The sequence below is a fragment of the Cornus florida genome, unplaced genomic scaffold (genome assembly GCF_030987335.1).
Source record: "Cornus florida cultivar Cherokee Brave unplaced genomic scaffold, ASM3098733v1 CherokeeBrave_3.0.0_Hap2_Chr04, whole genome shotgun sequence".
NCBI classification, from domain to species: Eukaryota; Viridiplantae; Streptophyta; class Magnoliopsida; order Cornales; family Cornaceae; genus Cornus; species Cornus florida.
Window position 1 is genome coordinate 37,685,263 of NW_026775574.1, and position 16,911 is coordinate 37,702,173.

Genomic DNA, 16,911 nt, shown 5'->3' on the forward strand with positions numbered 1-16,911 from the left:
ACATAAGCACGTATCAAACCAGGATGCTTTTAAACACATAAGCATATAAGTACAGAAAACATGTCATCACACCGAGCATGTTATAAAAGTGCACGTAAACATGTTATCAAAAAGCATGTGAACATATCAAAACAAATCAACAGAAGCATGAAATGCACCCAAAACCCGTCATCCAAGGTATTCAAACCTAGGAGCTCTGATACCACTTGTGACGGCCCATATTTTGCAACCAGATGCGTCAGTGATGACTCGAAAGTTGACCCGGTAATGGATCTGAAATGCAAAAGCAAAAATAAAAACAAGGTCTATAGAGATATCAATCATCCCTAAGATGCCCAAGTGCAATACCTCTGATTTTAAAAGGATAGTCTCGGTAATTTTTTTTAGTTATTTTAAATGCATTTTTAATTATTTATTTGTTTTCATGGCTAATTATTTACTTGTTTAATTGATTTGATTGTTTATGTGTTAATTGAATTATTTGTTTAAATTAAATTGTGTGTTAAAATTATGTGTATTCGATTTTTTATTTAAATTAAATTGTATGTGATGGTCTGTATTTGTTTAGGAATTTGATTATTTTATTTTTATATATTTTTATTTTTGTTTAAGGAGTTGGATATGGATAGTAGTAATGGACCAACCAATTTGGTCCCATGGACTACTTAAACAAGGGGTTTAATGGGCACAGATAATTGTCCATGGATAATTTGTATATGTATATATAATAAATATATATATATATATAAGGAAAGTCCTTTAGTAATAATCTAATGTATATTTAAATATTATATATATATATATATATATATATATATATATAGATTATACGTAACATATATTTAGTTAACTTTTTAATATTTATTGGATTGGGAAAAGGATTAGGTTAGTTTATTTCGCCTATAAATATATAACTATATGTTAGTAAAAGGGGCTAGAAAATAATCAGGTAATATATTATTTTAAAGAGAGAAATAAGGAAGAAGAAGGAGGCTAAGGTTTTTATCAATCCCTAAAGGCAAGTTTTAATTCTTATCTTCTCCTTTAATTCATACCCTATGCATGCTAGATTAATTATAGGATCTTTGAATAAATGAATTGGATTAAATTACATGGATTAATTTAGGAATTTCAATCATGTTTTAATAATGGGTTTTAATTATTTTTTTTCTTCTATCTACACTGTTGGTGGCATTGGTTTTATTTTTAATTTATTTATTTTACATGACTTATGCTAGCATGAATCAATGGTATATTTAAATTTAAAATTAAAGTTGTTTCTACATAAAACATGCACATGAAACGAGGAGGTCAATACAATGGTGGAAAAAAACAATAATAATAAAAATAAATAAATAAAGATTTTACCATGATGCATCTATTTGTAGTTTGTATGTATGTGAGTATGTCAAAATTAATATTTGTTTACAAGTTAGGCACGCCGAACGAGGCGAACTAGAAAAGGGCCTGGAATCTGATTGTAGCAATTTCGTAAAACTGTGTTTGGAATGTGTTTCTTTCATGAATTGGGCACGCCGAACGAGGAATGAAGTAAAAAGTCAAAAGACTTTACTAATGCATCTGTTTGCTATTTGTAATTTAAATTTAGTTTTCTTCCTAAGGTATACACAGTGGGGAAGAATGAATCTTGTGTACATGAAAATAATAATAATAATAATAATAATAATAAGTTATGCATTTAAATTTTTTTAATGCTAGAATATTAAATTAATATTTGTTGTTTTTGAATGATGAATTTGAATTAAATATTTATTTAATTTAAATAGATTCATTAAGAATTGAAATGCACAATTTAAGTTTACATGCTAAGTATGAAATTTAATTAATTTTAAAAGGGTAAATTAATTAAATGTTGTTGGATTAAATTATTTTAATCAATTGTTTAGATTTAAATTAATTTAATCAGAGCATGGAGATGTACAATTTAGTTGAGATGCATATTAATTTCTTGTGATGTAAATTAAATGCATGCTACTTAGAATTTATATTTTTGCTCAAGTAAATGCAAAGGATGTGTATATGATTTATATCATATTTATTTGGATTATTATATGTAAATATTATTTACATTATCCTTAGATTGGAAACTTTTATTTGATTATATTGTGGATTAATGCACCATTATGGGATGGGGGCATATAAGGGAATGGATTAACTAATAAAGTTAAGTCCTACTTATTTTCCTATTAGGTCAACGCAATAGTTAGATGACATATTATTAAAATAATAGTTGGACAGTTTATTTGATGGTTGGATAGGACGGATTTTACATATATAATTATACGCCATGATATGAGCTTAAGTCTCAAGATCAGTGGTTAAGGTGCGTATATTGCCAGAGATGTGTAGCTAGATATAGTGTAGTTGTGTACCCTGGTAGATCTAGGTACTCATGCCCACTATATGTGCATTTTGCATGTTGCATACTATTCAGGTTGAGACAACTCTATAGTCTAGCGAGGTTCCTTTAGTGTGTGTATATCTATATATGGATCATTTAGTTATTATTGAACTAATTAGGTTGTGAACGTGTATCGGGTCTCTGTTTGGGATGTAGTATATTAAAACTTGTATGTGGACCTGACCCACCATTATTTTTTAAGTGTTCGTCAGTTCTAGTCTTAAAGATTGTTCGTGCCGAGCATTGACAGTCATTCACTCTTCTGACTCTACGTAGGACTCTTCTTCATGTTTTGGTTATTATTTTTATTTTAGTTCAGTTATTTCAATTAGGATATTACTAGGGGTTCACAGTATAGATTCCCGAGTTGTAGTTTAATTAATTACTGGTATTAGAGGATTGGAGGATTTTATTATTGGATTTTTAATTATTATTTATTTGAGGATTTTTAAATATGAATTTATTATTTAGTTCCCTTTAGCTTATTATTTATTTATTTCTTTATTATTCTTTTTGTATTCAAATGCTTGTTTAAATATTAATTATTTGATATCCCTTGTTATATGTGCTCGGACTTGATCACCCATGGCTCTAGAATCGAGGGGTATCACAGTTGGTATCAGAGCACTCTAGGTTCAAGTGTCTCTAAGGATATATTGTTTTAAGACTTCCGCGTAGCGTATTCTTTTGTTTAGAGCCTAAATTTAGGATTCATTGTATTCTTTTACGGTCCGCTTAAATCATACTGATGTTTATCTTTCTATGTTAACAGAATGGCTAACACTAGAAGAAGACGGGACAATCAGAGAAATAGGTAGCGAAGAGGAGCGGTATATAGGCAGCAGCAGGAGGAACAGGAGGAGGTTAGTCAGTTGCACATTGAGTAAGGGGAAGTACAGCAGAATCAGGAGTCTCAGGATTAGGGCTACAATCAGGGCAGGGATCCAGAGTTTCCTCCCTATATAAATGACCTCATTGCTCAAGCTATAGAAGTAGTTGTAGCAGTTGCACTTCGGAATCAGTCACAGGTTTAGCAGGCACCTATATTGGCACTAGTGGTTCAGACTGATCCTTGGGAAAAGGCTAGGAGTTCTTTCACAAAGGGGAGTCCACTTGAGTTCTTAGGCTCCACCGATGCGAAGGTAGCTCACCAGTGGAAGAAGGATATCAAGCGACTACTTCACATGGTTAAGTGCACAAAGGTTCAGAAGCAGATGCTTGCTACTTTCAAGCTTATCGGAGATGCACTCCAGTGGTGGGAGTCAGTTACCACCGCGGATGAGAGGACTTCATTGACCTATGAGCAGTTTAGTACTCGCTTCAATGAGAAGTACTTTCCCTATGTAGTCAGGACAGCTATGAAGACAGAGTTCCTTAATCTACAGCAGGGGAACATTGTGACGGCCTAAGTTTTTCAACCCGGTGCGTTAGTGATGAACCGAAAGATGACCCAATAATGGATCCGAAGTGCGGAAGAAAAAGACAAAACAACGGTCTCTAGAGATATAACATGGCTCTAAGACACCATTATGAGCCTCAAAGAGGTCACCGAACCGAAAGGAATCAAATGCGGAAGCAACGTTTCAAAAACGAACAAGAATGAACCTAAGGGAAAAATCATCATCTATAGCTTAAAAGTGGGTGCCACCGAGCACACCATTGGAAAGACAACGAAAAATTAATGAATTTAGACTCAAGAATCACTTGATTCGGAGTCTGGATGAAGAAGATATGGCTTACGGAAGAAGAAGGGGCAAAACGGTCAAAAAGGGGACAACCAAGAACATCTAACCGGTTAGGAGACCTTCCTAACCGGTTAGGAAGCCAAAAATCTCGACCAAAGCACTGCCCATGCACATGTAACCGGTTACGAAGCCCCATCTAAACGTTTAGATGTGAAGGGGCAGTAAGGGTGCGACCCAAAAACTTGGCAACAGGGGTTTTTCGGGAAAAAAATGGAAATTTTAGGGCCTAGATGACATTTTCTGGAAAGACTCAAAGAAGAAACCCCCCTTAAAATCGAGTTTTCTGCACGAAACTCTAGAAAAATTGAAAAATACACACTGTGAAATGTCCAAAATGCCCTCCCAAGAAAATTGGTCCGGAGGGTCCAAAAAGCTGCTAAATGGAAAAACAGAAACTAAACTTCGGGATCGATTTTTGATGCCAAGACGACATTTTCTGGAAAAACATGAAGAAGAAACCCCCCCTAAAATCACATTTTCTAAGTGCCTATGTGAAGAACAGAATTTATTTCCCAAAGAAAATTTCCAAAATACCCTTAGGTCAAATTATGCAACAAAAGTGTAAAATGAGTCCATAGGAGGCTCATTTCGCCAAAGAAGAAGCTTTGCCTGGAAACAACCATGCACGCAAACGTAACTTACCTAGTAAGATGTGCTACAATGGTCCATGGCCCAAAAATATGGCCGATTGATCGGTTGGTCAATTAACATCAACCTTCGCAATAGCACGAATCATTGTAAAATAGGGCTATTGGTCGGGTAAGTTGAACCACTGGGACTGCGCTAGTCTAAGGCAACCTAAGTGTCTAGAGTCATTCTTAGGATGATGAAGGGGTGTTCATAGAGGTTTTGTTTGTTGTCACTTAAATTAGGAATTCAAAGTGCATAAAACACTAATTTGCAAGGAATTTAGGATGAAAAAATTAAGAAGAGGAGACTAGGGAAGTGAATCCGCCTCCATCCCTATACATATGCTAGATTAGACCTAAATTGGGGAAAAAACAATATATGATGGTCAAGACTTACATAGCAACACATGGTTGCCATGTAAGTAATCAAGAGGTACATTAGGTCTCAAACAAGTATAATCCATCAAAAGATAAACATGCTTAGACTACCTAACTAAGGTCTAGCTTATACACATTTACTTAAATGAGAGACTATCAAGTTCTTGACAAAATGATAAAGCACATGGAGTTAGAGATTAAGCATACACCATCAAAGGATTTCCTAAGCAATGGTCTATCAAAGTCACCTATCAACATGCCTTGAAACCATTTCATAACCTTGCTTCCACTCTCACCATGAAAACTCAAGCAACATGATTACTCTAAGACATCATCTAAAACAAGATAATCAACTTAAAGAAATCATCCATACATGTATCAACATTCATTACAACAAATGAGGTGCTCTTGGTTATGAAAAGACCATAAAATATACATGGCAAATCCCCAAAATAGACTATCCTAGGACATGCTTACAAGGGAGGGACTTCATCACCTCCCTAGAGAAAGAGTTAGTTACCCATTGCTAAGCTAGAAGAAGGAAGAAGCTCCATCCAAGACTCCATTTTCGTACACCTACTGTAGCACTCAAGAACACCCTCTTCCTTGCTCCCTTCTCTCTCCTCTATTTTGCTAGAATATAGGATAATGATTTTGTGTGGTCCTCCCTCTCTCTTATCAAGCTCAAGTCAAGGCTCTCTCTCCTCCAAGGAACACCTCCAACCACTTCATAAAGAAGGAAGATGGCATTGAGGAAACCAATGTGCAAGTGGCTGAAATTGAGCCATTTCCGAGTGCAATCTGCCTAAATTTTGAGCACTCGAAGGATGGTCTCGAGCACTCTAAATTAGTGTAATGAGTAACATGCAATTCTTGCCCATCTCTGACCCATTATGGAAGAATAACCATAACTTTGTGCTCCAAACTACGAATGATGATCTGTTTGAAGATTTGGAGAGCTGATTCAGAGTTTTAAAAACTTAATGTTTTGATGAAGACCCAATTCTCAAGTCTGGTTGGTCGAAAATGGGGAGAAAGGCAGTACTTCAGTGCTGCCAGGCAGTTCTGCGCACCTCTGGTAACAAGGCCATAACTCTCTTCTCCGAGCTCCGAATGACGAACCATTTGAAGATTTAGAAAGCTAATTCAGAGCTCTAAATCTTTCATGTTATGATGGAAGTCCAGTTCTTGAGTTTACTAGGTCGAAAATGGCGACAAAAGTCAGGTTCTACTGCTGCCAGAATTTCAGAATTGGCACCCTTTTTGTTCAGAATTCCACAAGGCATCATTTTTGCTTCCTTTTTGCACTTTAACCTGAAAATGTACAAAAACATGCAAATGGAGTTAATCTACATAAAATAATCAATTAATGGACTTTGTTAATGTAATTTAGGGCGCTTGAATATACAGTATTCAGTGCTTATCACACCCTCAAACTTACATTTTGCTAGTCCCTTAGCAAAACCAAAATGCAAAGCTCAATGGGATGAAAAACATGGGAATGCTATTACAAAAATATCCACCATGGCAAAAATAAACATAAACATAGTTCAAATACAACTTGAAACAGATAAAGAGCTGGAGACGGGGATCATTGGGAAGACTACCTTGCATATATGAAGCATTGACACAAAAATTGGCAAAAACCATTTCAACATGCATGCATCAACATCATAGTCCATATAAATAATTCAATTGTCATCTCTTAAATGGAAATAACTCAAACTCCAGTGAAAGTGAATTGAATTCTCAACATGCGGCTTTTACTTTCTTTTCCAATTCCAAGGCACAAGTTTTCAAATCAATGAATTCCCCTTTACATGAAGTCCCTAAGGCATGATTTTATTTTCTAGACAACTTTTGTTGCCTGTTAAGAATTTATTATAACTGAAAAGTGAAACATAAAATAGTTGTGCAGTGTTGAAATCCTTTAAGCTTTCTAACCAACCTATGTAGCGAGCGTTAGGCCAACAACTCCCAAACCAGACGGCTTTAGGGTGCTAAGTGTAAAGACACTCCTAGGGCTTAATAGCTCAAGTTGGAAAGGCTACGAATTCCAACAAACCATGTTTATTACACACATTTTTTTGAATGACCGTGCAATGTTTAAGTCCTTTAAGCTTTCTAACCAACCCATGTAGCAATCGTTAGGCCAATAACTCCCAAACCAGACGGCTTTAGGGTGTTAAGTGTAGAGACACTCCATAGGGCTTAATAGCTCGAGTTGGAAAGGCTACGAACTTCAACTGGCCATTATTTTTTTTCTTTCTTTCTCATTTTTTTTTTTTTTTTTTTTTTTTAGGTCCAACTTAAATCATGCCAAAGATATTCATCTATCAGGTTCATCAAATCAGATTAACTAGGCCAAGGTCAAGGTTGATCAAGTTGCATGCCTCATAGTTAAGTTTCCAATGTGCATCTGTGCATTGTGAAGCTTATAAGAGTGTAAATCCAGCAAGAATCTAATTTATGCATTTATACAGACTACATTGTATTTGCATGATCACTTCAAATTCAAATTTCTTTATTTTCAAAAATTTCTCAATTGCTTCTATACACAAGGTATTAAACATATGTTTTGTCTCCGACAAGTTCCAAGTTACACTATCATTGCTTTACAAAAATATGATACCAAAACTATGCCAAGAATGCTTTGATGCACCCCCAAACTTGAACGACATAGTGTCCTCAATGTGGGACATGAATATAAGTTAAAGACAAAAATGACAAAGAGTATAAAAAGGAACAAAAATACCCAGGGGGAGGAAACGACATGGTGAAACAAAACCCCAAACTTGAAATGAACTGCGCCACCTGGATAGTATGACGAAAAATAAAAAGAAACAACCACAAAAAGCATTAATAACACAAGCATAAATACAGAAAAATAATGTACATAAAGTTAACAGAAAAGAGAGAATTTTCATTTAAAAAAGAGTGTACATGATTACAAAAAGAGCTGTACAGGGATCATGTCTACTAGAGCAACCTATACATAGCAAATTCTTACAGTTCAAAAGTAAAACAAAAGATACAAGAGAAATATTTACATTTGAACAAAAAGATAAGGTCCAACACTGGCAACAAGCTACGGGCCAGAGGGTAAACGGGCGAGGATGGAATGGAGGAGAGATTGAGTCTTACGCCGTTCGGCGGAAGCCAAACGACGTTCCTCAGCTGCGACACGGCAGTCTTCAGTAGCAAGACGATGATCTTCTTCGGCACGTGAAGAAGTCTCACACATAGTCCGAGTGTACACGGATAAAGAAGTCTCAAAACGATCCATCCGCTCATGAATACCGGCAATACTAGCCCGGATGAAAGCCTGGTCCGGCTGAGAGTCGACTGGAGGCTCTACCCTTGCAGCGGCTGCTGCTGTGGAAGCATCCTTAGAAGGAGGAGGAGGTGGAGCTTGGATGAACAGGGGGGCAGCAGGCTGAGGGGTACTAGAATGGCTAAGAACATTGATCCACCGGCGCTTGGTAAAAATTTTAATCTTTTCGCCTTTTGGTTCATGGGGAGGAATAATGAAACCCTTATGCTTTAGGAGCCGAGTGATGAAAAACGGCAAAGGCAATTTTCGATTTTCAACTCGCGGAACCCGTGCATTATGAGCGTCATGCCAAAACTTCATAAATGTTGTCCAAATGAGCTCCGGGATGGAGAACCATTGGCCTTGGTCCATGGCATATAAGGCTTGCAAAAGGAGGCCCCTACACTCGGTGCTATGCACCAAAGGGCAGACATTGTGCTTGAAAACAGTGTCAATGAACCAGAGGCGTTCCGGAAGATTGGTTTTGCAGATAAAAGACCGGGCCTATTAGGATCGTCAACATTGCCAATGGCAGCAACAATCTGCTCTACAGTTAATGTATCCGGCTCCTCATATAAAGGGAGATTCTCACGATTGACAATGTCATCGAGGCACTCAATGGGGCAACCAGAAACCTGAATGATGTCAGTCATAGTGAAAGCATAGGTGGTGCCATCAATGGATGTAGTGAGAGAAATGGGTGGCTCTTCAGGGCATTGGAGATTCTGGTAGAAGAGGCGCACTACACGGGGGTAGGCAACCCTAGCAAGGGGCGCGCAAATGTGCTGCAGACGTTGGTTAGTCAATTCGGCTATAACCCACGAAGTAGTGGGTAGAATGTCAAAGGCATCCGTGAGCGGAAAAGAAAGCTCGTAGTTGAGTTGTTTGCGATCCCAAGGATCACGTGGTCGCTCACGATTGATAGCACGGGCACCCGCAGAGGGTATAGGAGGGCGACAAGGACCGGCACGAGACATTTAGAGAGGTGGACTTGGTTGAGGAATTTCAGCGAACACCTGGCGTGCACCACAAAAAGGAGAAGGTGAAAGTGAGTGGGATGGAGGAGCAAACCCAAAAATTTTTTGCAAGAAAACAAGCTCTAGCATAGAGCTATCATCAACAACAAGCAACACAAGCATCAACAAAATCGCCAACATGCAATCCCATCCTCCTTATGATGAAAATAAAGACAAGGAAATGAGAATAATATGAAGCTCACATACCTTGGAAAAGAATGGGAAATGGGGAAATGCAGACATGCATGGGTGGTGGAATGTTGGTTGGCTGGTGGTGGATGAGAGAGGAAGGTTGGGTTGGGTGAGTGAGAGTTAGATTGGTTTTGTTTGGTTTGGATGGAGAGAAGGTGGGGATGGTGTAGTGCCGAGAGGTAAGTGGTGAGGTAAAGAGGTTGATGGCATGCATGGGTGTGCATGGGTTTATGGGTTGGTTGGGTTGATTTATGGTGTATGGTTTATGGGTTGCATTGAGAGTGGGTTGATGGAGGGATAAAGAAGATGAGGGAAGGGTGGGAGATGGGTGTGTTGGAGTCGAGAGGGGTGAGTGAGAGTGAGGTGGGTTGGTTTTAAAAGAGAGAGAGAGGCTTGGTTCGAGCACTCGAAGTGTGGCTTCGAGTGCTCAAAAATCCGGCAGTGGGCTCGGCTGTTGGGTGTGTGAGAGCTCGAGCATTTGTGAGCACTCGAAGCTTAGCTTCGAGTGCTCGAAAATATTACAGAGAGGTGAGGGTGATGTGTTGTTGGTACATGGGTTTGAGGGTTGGTTTGGTTGGAGTTGTTGCTTGAGAGTGCTCGAGCACTCGGCAGGTGGCTGCATGGGAAGGGTTGTGGAGGCATGCATGGGCATGCATGGTTGAGGAAGTGGGTTGTTGTTGTGTTGCAAGAGGTGGTGAGGTGGTGGAAGCATGGGTGAGTAGAGAAGTGGGTTGCAGATAATTGGGATGGGTAAGGGTGTTTGTGTTGTGGAGAGAGAGAGGAGTTGAGGTGGTGGGTGATGGTTAAGGCTGCAGGAGAGAGAGATGGGTGCTGTGGGTTGATGATGGTGGAGGGTGTTAGCTCGATGGTTGGAAGGAAGTTGGTTGATGAGGTTGAAAAAGAGAGAGAAAAGGTGGAGGTTGGTTGGTTTTGGTTTCATGCATGGGAGTTGCCGAGAAAGAGAGAGGGAAGGTGATGAGGTTGGGAGGGTGTTGGGAGGATGCATGCATGAGAGGGTGGTTTGGTTGATGGGTGAGGCTCGGTTGGATGCATGGTGATTCATGCATTGTGGGCTTAAAGGTGGGGTTGCTTGAGAGTGCTCGAGCACCCAGCAGTGAGGCGGTGGAGAGGGTTAGGTTTGATTGTGTTAGTTTGTGGGGGCATGCATGTTGAGGAAGGTTGGTTATTTTTGTGATAGAGAGATGGTTGTGTTGGTGGGATTTGAATGGTCATGCATGGTTTGCATGCTGGATGGGGTGGGTTGAAGTGTGTATGAGTGTGGCTCGGGTTTATGAGGTTATGGGTGCATGGTGCAGTTGAGAGTTGGGGTTGAGAGAGGAGGTGCCGAGAGGTGGGAGAGTGGGAAGGTTTTTTTTTTGTGAGGAAGCCAAGAGTAGGTTGGTTGTGAGGTTGGTTGATAAGAGATTGAGGGAGAGGTTGGGTGGCAACAAGGAGGAAGGTGGCGGCTGGGTGTCGCCGAGATGGGTTTGGTGTTGGTGAAGGAGGGTGTGAGGTTATGCATGGATGGTTGGGAGAGATGAGGGTTGCGAGGGCTCAGGATGTGTGGTTTGAGGTGTTCGAGCACTCGCTAGGGGGAGCTCGAGTGCTCGAAATGGAGCCAATAGGTTCGGTATGTTGGGGTTGGCTATTGAGAGAGAAAGAAGGTGGAGTTCGAGCACTCCAAATAGGCTCGGCGAGTGCTCGAACTGAGAGCCGTGAGTTGGGTGGGTTGGTGCATGAAATTCGAGCACTCAAACTAGAATTTAGAGTGCTCGAAAATGGCTCAGTAGGCTAGGGGGTGAGCTCCGCTGTGAGGACTAAAGCAAGGAGTGAGAGAGATGAAGGCATTTGATGGATTGGCATGGCTGGTGCAATGCCTGTGAGTTGCAGCCAATTTAAATGCAAGGAGCTTGCATGAGGATTTAAGCAACATTGACTGAGCTTGTGCACTCCAAAAATGAGGATTTAAGCAACATGGACACCTATGCATGCAATGCAGCAAGTTGTGAAGGCATGCAAGGATGCTGATGGATTGTGCCACGGTTTCAAAATGTTTCTATGCATGCAAATGTAGTGCCATACAATATTGAAGTTGGATCACGTCATGAAAATTGAATGCATAAACTCATGAAAGAATGTATGAATGCAATACAGGCATGCATGCATGCAACATTATAACCTATAGATTGATCATTCTTATGCATGCATGATAAAATAAATAAAAATAATAATAAATAAATAAAATAAAATAAACATAAACATAAAAATAAAAATAATAACAAAATAAAGTAAGATAAAATTAAATAAAATTAAATACTTCAATGAATGAAATCCCCCCTTTTCTTTTTTTTTTTTTTTTTTTTTTTTTTTTTTTTTTTTTTTTTTTAACTTTTCAAACTTTGTAATTTCTAATGCATGGAAATATTGCCAACTTTCAGAACATCACACAAAGCATGGGTGGATGTAAGAAAATTTTCAAACCTTTGTAACATCACACAATGCATGAATGAAATTTCTGGAGAAAATTTTAAACTTGCAAATTCATTCCATTCCAATGCATGGGAAATTTTGAAAGTTTTGTTTTGAAACCATGCAATTTTTCAACTTTTTAATCATCTCAAATGCATAAAGAATTTTGAGAAAATTTTCAAACTTTTCATTAAAAATGAGAAAATATGCACATAAGTCGCATTTGAAAAATCTAATGAAATTGCTAGAAAGCGATGGAGACTTCCGGGAATGAAAATTAGAGTTGAGAAGGTCTAAGAAAAATCAAATTTTTGGCTTTTCTAAACCGTTTCCCAGAAAATTTGCAAGGCACGAGCAATTTCAAAGAGAAGGAAGCTTGGAAATTGAAAGCTAGACAAAGCTAGAGCAGGCACTAATCCTCATAAATTGGATCCGTCAAGAGGACTTCCTCAACTCTTCGAGTTAGGATTGTGCCGTCAATGCAAGGCTTAAGCCATTGGCCATTTACCTTGAAGAGTGATCCACTTGCAGGATCACGAAGTTCAATTTCTCCATGAGGAAAGACGGTAGTGACAATGTATGGACCATCCCATCTTGACCGGAGTATACCGGGAAAGAGTTTCAAGCGGGAATTGAAAAGCCAAACCTTTTGTCCCAGGGCAAAAGACTTCTTGACGATGTGTTTGTCATGAAAAGATTTAGTCTTTGCCTTGTAGATTTTTGCACTTTCGTACGCGTCATTACGCAATTCCTCAAGTTTATTTAATTGCAACGCATGATTAGAGCCGGCTTGTTTGAGATCAAAATTAAACCTTTTTATGGCCCAATAAGCACGGTGCTCTAATTCTACCGGGCGATGACATGCTTTGCCAAAGACAAGTCGATATGGCAACATGCCAATGGGTGTCTTATAAGCTGTCCGGTAAGCCCAAAGCGCATCGTTTAGCCTTAATGACCAATCTTTGCGGTCCGGTCTAACCGTTTTTTCCAAAATGTGCTTAATTTCCCGGTTAGAAATCTCTACTTGACCACTCGTTTGAGGGTGGTAAGGTGTAGCAACCTTATGAATGACTGAATACTTAGCAAGGATGGATTTGAGATAACGATTTCGGAAATGAGATCCACCATCACTAATGATTGCTCGGGGTGTACCAAAACAACTAAAGATGTGAGACTGAATGAAATGGATCACGACTTTATGATCATCAATTTTCGTAGCCTCGGCTTCAACCCATTTAGACATATAATCCACCGCTACAAGGATGTACTCATAGCCATAAAAAGATGGAAATGGTCCCATGAAGTCAATCCCCCACACATAAAAAATTTCAACAATTAAAATGTTGGTGAGGGGCATCATATCTCTTCGAGACATGGATCCAAGTTTTTGACATCGTTCACATGATTTGCAAAAATTGTATGCATCCCGAAATAAGGTAGGCCAAAAGAATCCGCTTTGAAGAACTTTGTTAGCGGTCTTTTTGGCACTGAAATGGCCTCCACAAGCAAGAGTATGGCAAAAATTTAGAATGCTTGTGGCCTCGGTTTTAGGAATGCATCGCCGGATGATTTGGTCCGGGCAATACTTGAATAGTTCTGGATCTTCCTAAAAGAAATGCTTGACTTGGGAGAAAAACCGGTCCCTCTCTTGTTTGGACCAATGAGCTGGAATTTTGCCAACCGCAAGATAATTGACAATATCCGCAAACCATGGAAGAGTAGAATGTGAAACTTGAAGAAGTTGCTCATCCGGAAAGGAATCACGGATGGCTGCGAATTCTGAAGATTTCTCAATAAGCAAGCAAGAGAGATGATCGGTGACAACATTGTCGGTCCCTTTTTTGTCCCGGATGTCAATGTCAAACTCTTGAAGTAAGAGGATCCATCGAATTAAACGGGGTTTTGTCTCTTTTTTCACTAACAAATGCCTAAGAGCAGCATGATCCGAAAAGACGATGACCTTGGAGCCAAGAAGATAAGAGCGAAATTTATCCAAGGCGGACACCACAGCTAGCAGTTCTTTTTCAGTGGTGGTGTAGTTCAATTGGGCATCGCAGAAAGTTTTGCTAGCGTAATAAATGACATGCAGAAGTTTATCCACACGTTGGCCCAAAACCGCCCCTAATGCATATTCGGATGCATCACACATGATCTCAAAGGGAAGAGACCAATTAGGGGGTTTCATGATTGGGGCGGATGAGAGGAGAGTGCGAAGTTTGATGAAAGCTTCCATGCAAGCGTCATCAAAATTAAACGGAACATCCTTGGCTAAGAGATTACACAAGGGCCGTGAGATTTTGCTAAAATCTTTGATGAAGCGACCATAGAATCCGGCATGGCCAAGAAAAGAATGAATTTGACGGACTGAATTCGGAGGAGGAAGATTAGAGATTAACTCAACTTTCGCCTTGTCTACCTCGATTCCCCGCTTAGAAATGACATGTCCTAAAACAATGCTTTCTTGGACCATGAAGTGGCCTTTCTCCCAACTTAGAATGAGATTCGTCTCTTTGCATCTTTGGAGCACAAGAGATAAATTTTTGAGACACGAGTCAAAGGAGGAGCCAAATACGAAAAAATCGTCCATGAAAACTTCCAAGAACTTTTCAACCATATCAGAGAATATGGACATCATGCACCTTTGGAACGTTGCCGGCGCATTGCATAGACCAAAAGGCATGCGTCTATAGGCAAAAGTACCAAAGGGACATGTGAATGTTGTTTTCTCTTGATCTTGGGGGGCGATTGCCACTTGGTTATAGCCAGAATAACCATCAAGAAAACAATAAAAGCTTTGGCCGGCTAACCTTTCTAGGATTTGATCTATGAATGGAAGTGGAAAATGATCCTTCCTAGTTGACGAATTGAGTTTCCGGTAATCAATGCACAAACGCCACCTGGTGGTAGTCTGTTGTGGCACGAGCTCACCCGCTGAATTTTCAACAACGGTGAGACCGGATTTCTTGGGGACAACTTGTGTGGGGCTCACCCACTTGCTATCAGAGATAGGGTAGTAATTTGATCACCTCTTTCATGACCACTTCCTTCATATTTGGATTTAACCAGCGCTGGACCACTCTAGTAGGCTTTGCGTCATCCTCCATATGAATGCGGTGCATACAAATGGAGGGGTCAATTCCTTTCAAATCTGCCACTGTCCAACCAATAGCTTCTTTATGCTCTTGGAGCACCGCTAAAAGGTTGGTCTCTTGGTCTTTTTGAAGGTCCGAGGCAATGATGACTGGAAGGGTTTGCTTTGGACCAAGGAACACATACTTGAGATGGGCCGGGAGCGGCTTAAGCTCAAGTTGTGGCGGAGATAACAATGATGGGACCGGAGGAGTGGTTGAAAGTTGGGGAAGTGGTTCTTTTGGAATTTTTCAAGGAGGTACATCCATGATAGCATTAATATCAAGCAAGGAATTGACTTCTTGAATGGCTTGATCAACATCAAATTTTGAGAAGTCAAAATGGGACATGCAAGTTTCAAGAGGATCTTTGCTTAGAATGAAGGGGAGAGATTCTTCGACCACTTCATCAATGACATCCACAATCATCCTCATTGGAGGGATGTTGAGTTGCATGAAAGATGTGGAGTTTGACTTGCATGTTTCCAAAAGCAATGTCCATCACCTCGGTTCGGCAATTAATTGATGCATTAGCCGTGGCTAAAAATGGCCTACCAAGGATCACGGGAATGTGCTTTTTTGGGTCATGGATCGGTTCCGTATCAAGAACCACAAAGTCTACTGGGAAGTAGAATTTGTCCACTTTGATAATAACATCCTCAAGAATGCCTCGTGGATGCTTAACCGATCTATCGGCAAGTTGCAAAACCACGGAAGTCGGCTTAAGATCTCCCAAACCAAGTTGTAGGTAGACTGAATATGGAATTAAATTCACACTAGCTCCTAAGTCAAGGAGGGCCCTCTCGATTTTGCTGTCACCAATGACGCAAGAGATTGTGGGGGCACCCGGATCCTTATACTTCGGAGGAGTGCTGTGCTGAATGATAGCACTAACATTTTCAGTCAACCTCACTTTTTTTGGCAAATGATTTTTAGAAGTGCGCTTTTGAGTGCACAAATCTTTGAGAAATTTTGCATAGGGAGGGATTTGCTTGATAGCATCCAAGAGGGGCAAGTTAATCTTCACTTGCTTGAAAACTTCCCACATGTCTTCAATTTTACAATTCTTGTTCCCAAAATGTGTCGACTCTTGAAGACGTTGAGGAAACGGAGCTTTTGGCTCATAAGTAGTTTCCACATTTGGGGTGACATGTGTGGGATTTCCGTGAATGGTATTTGGACAAGAATTTGGATTAGAAGAGCTTGAATTTGGATTTGAAGAGCTTGGATTTGGATTTTTCAAAGGAGGGTTTTTCTCACTTGTGTCTCCATCAACCTTGTTGTCAACCACTCTACCACTCCGAAGGGTGGTGATAGCTTGAACTTGTTCATGAGTCGGCCCACTCGGAGGAGGGGTTTCATCAATCACATGCATTCCTCTAGGATTTTCAAAAGGTTGAGAGGGAAGCTTGCCCTTGTCTTTTTGAAGCAATTGATTCACCGAGTTAGCTATTTGGCCCACTTGATTTTCGAGATTAGCTATGGATTGAGTATGAGAGTGAACCATTTGGAGAGTAGGCTACAAGGATGTCAAGAGTTGCTTGTTGGCATCCATTATTTGCTTATTTAATGATTCCATCATTTGCTTGTTTACAGCTACTATCTCGTCAGTTGGACAC

At 39.7% G+C, this 16,911-nt stretch overlaps 1 pseudogene; it reads right to left on the reverse strand.

The window, feature by feature from the left end:
* Positions 1–16,911, reverse strand: part of LOC132304911 (probable protein phosphatase 2C 34) — a 78,044-nt pseudogene that overhangs the window by 15,534 nt on the left and 45,599 nt on the right.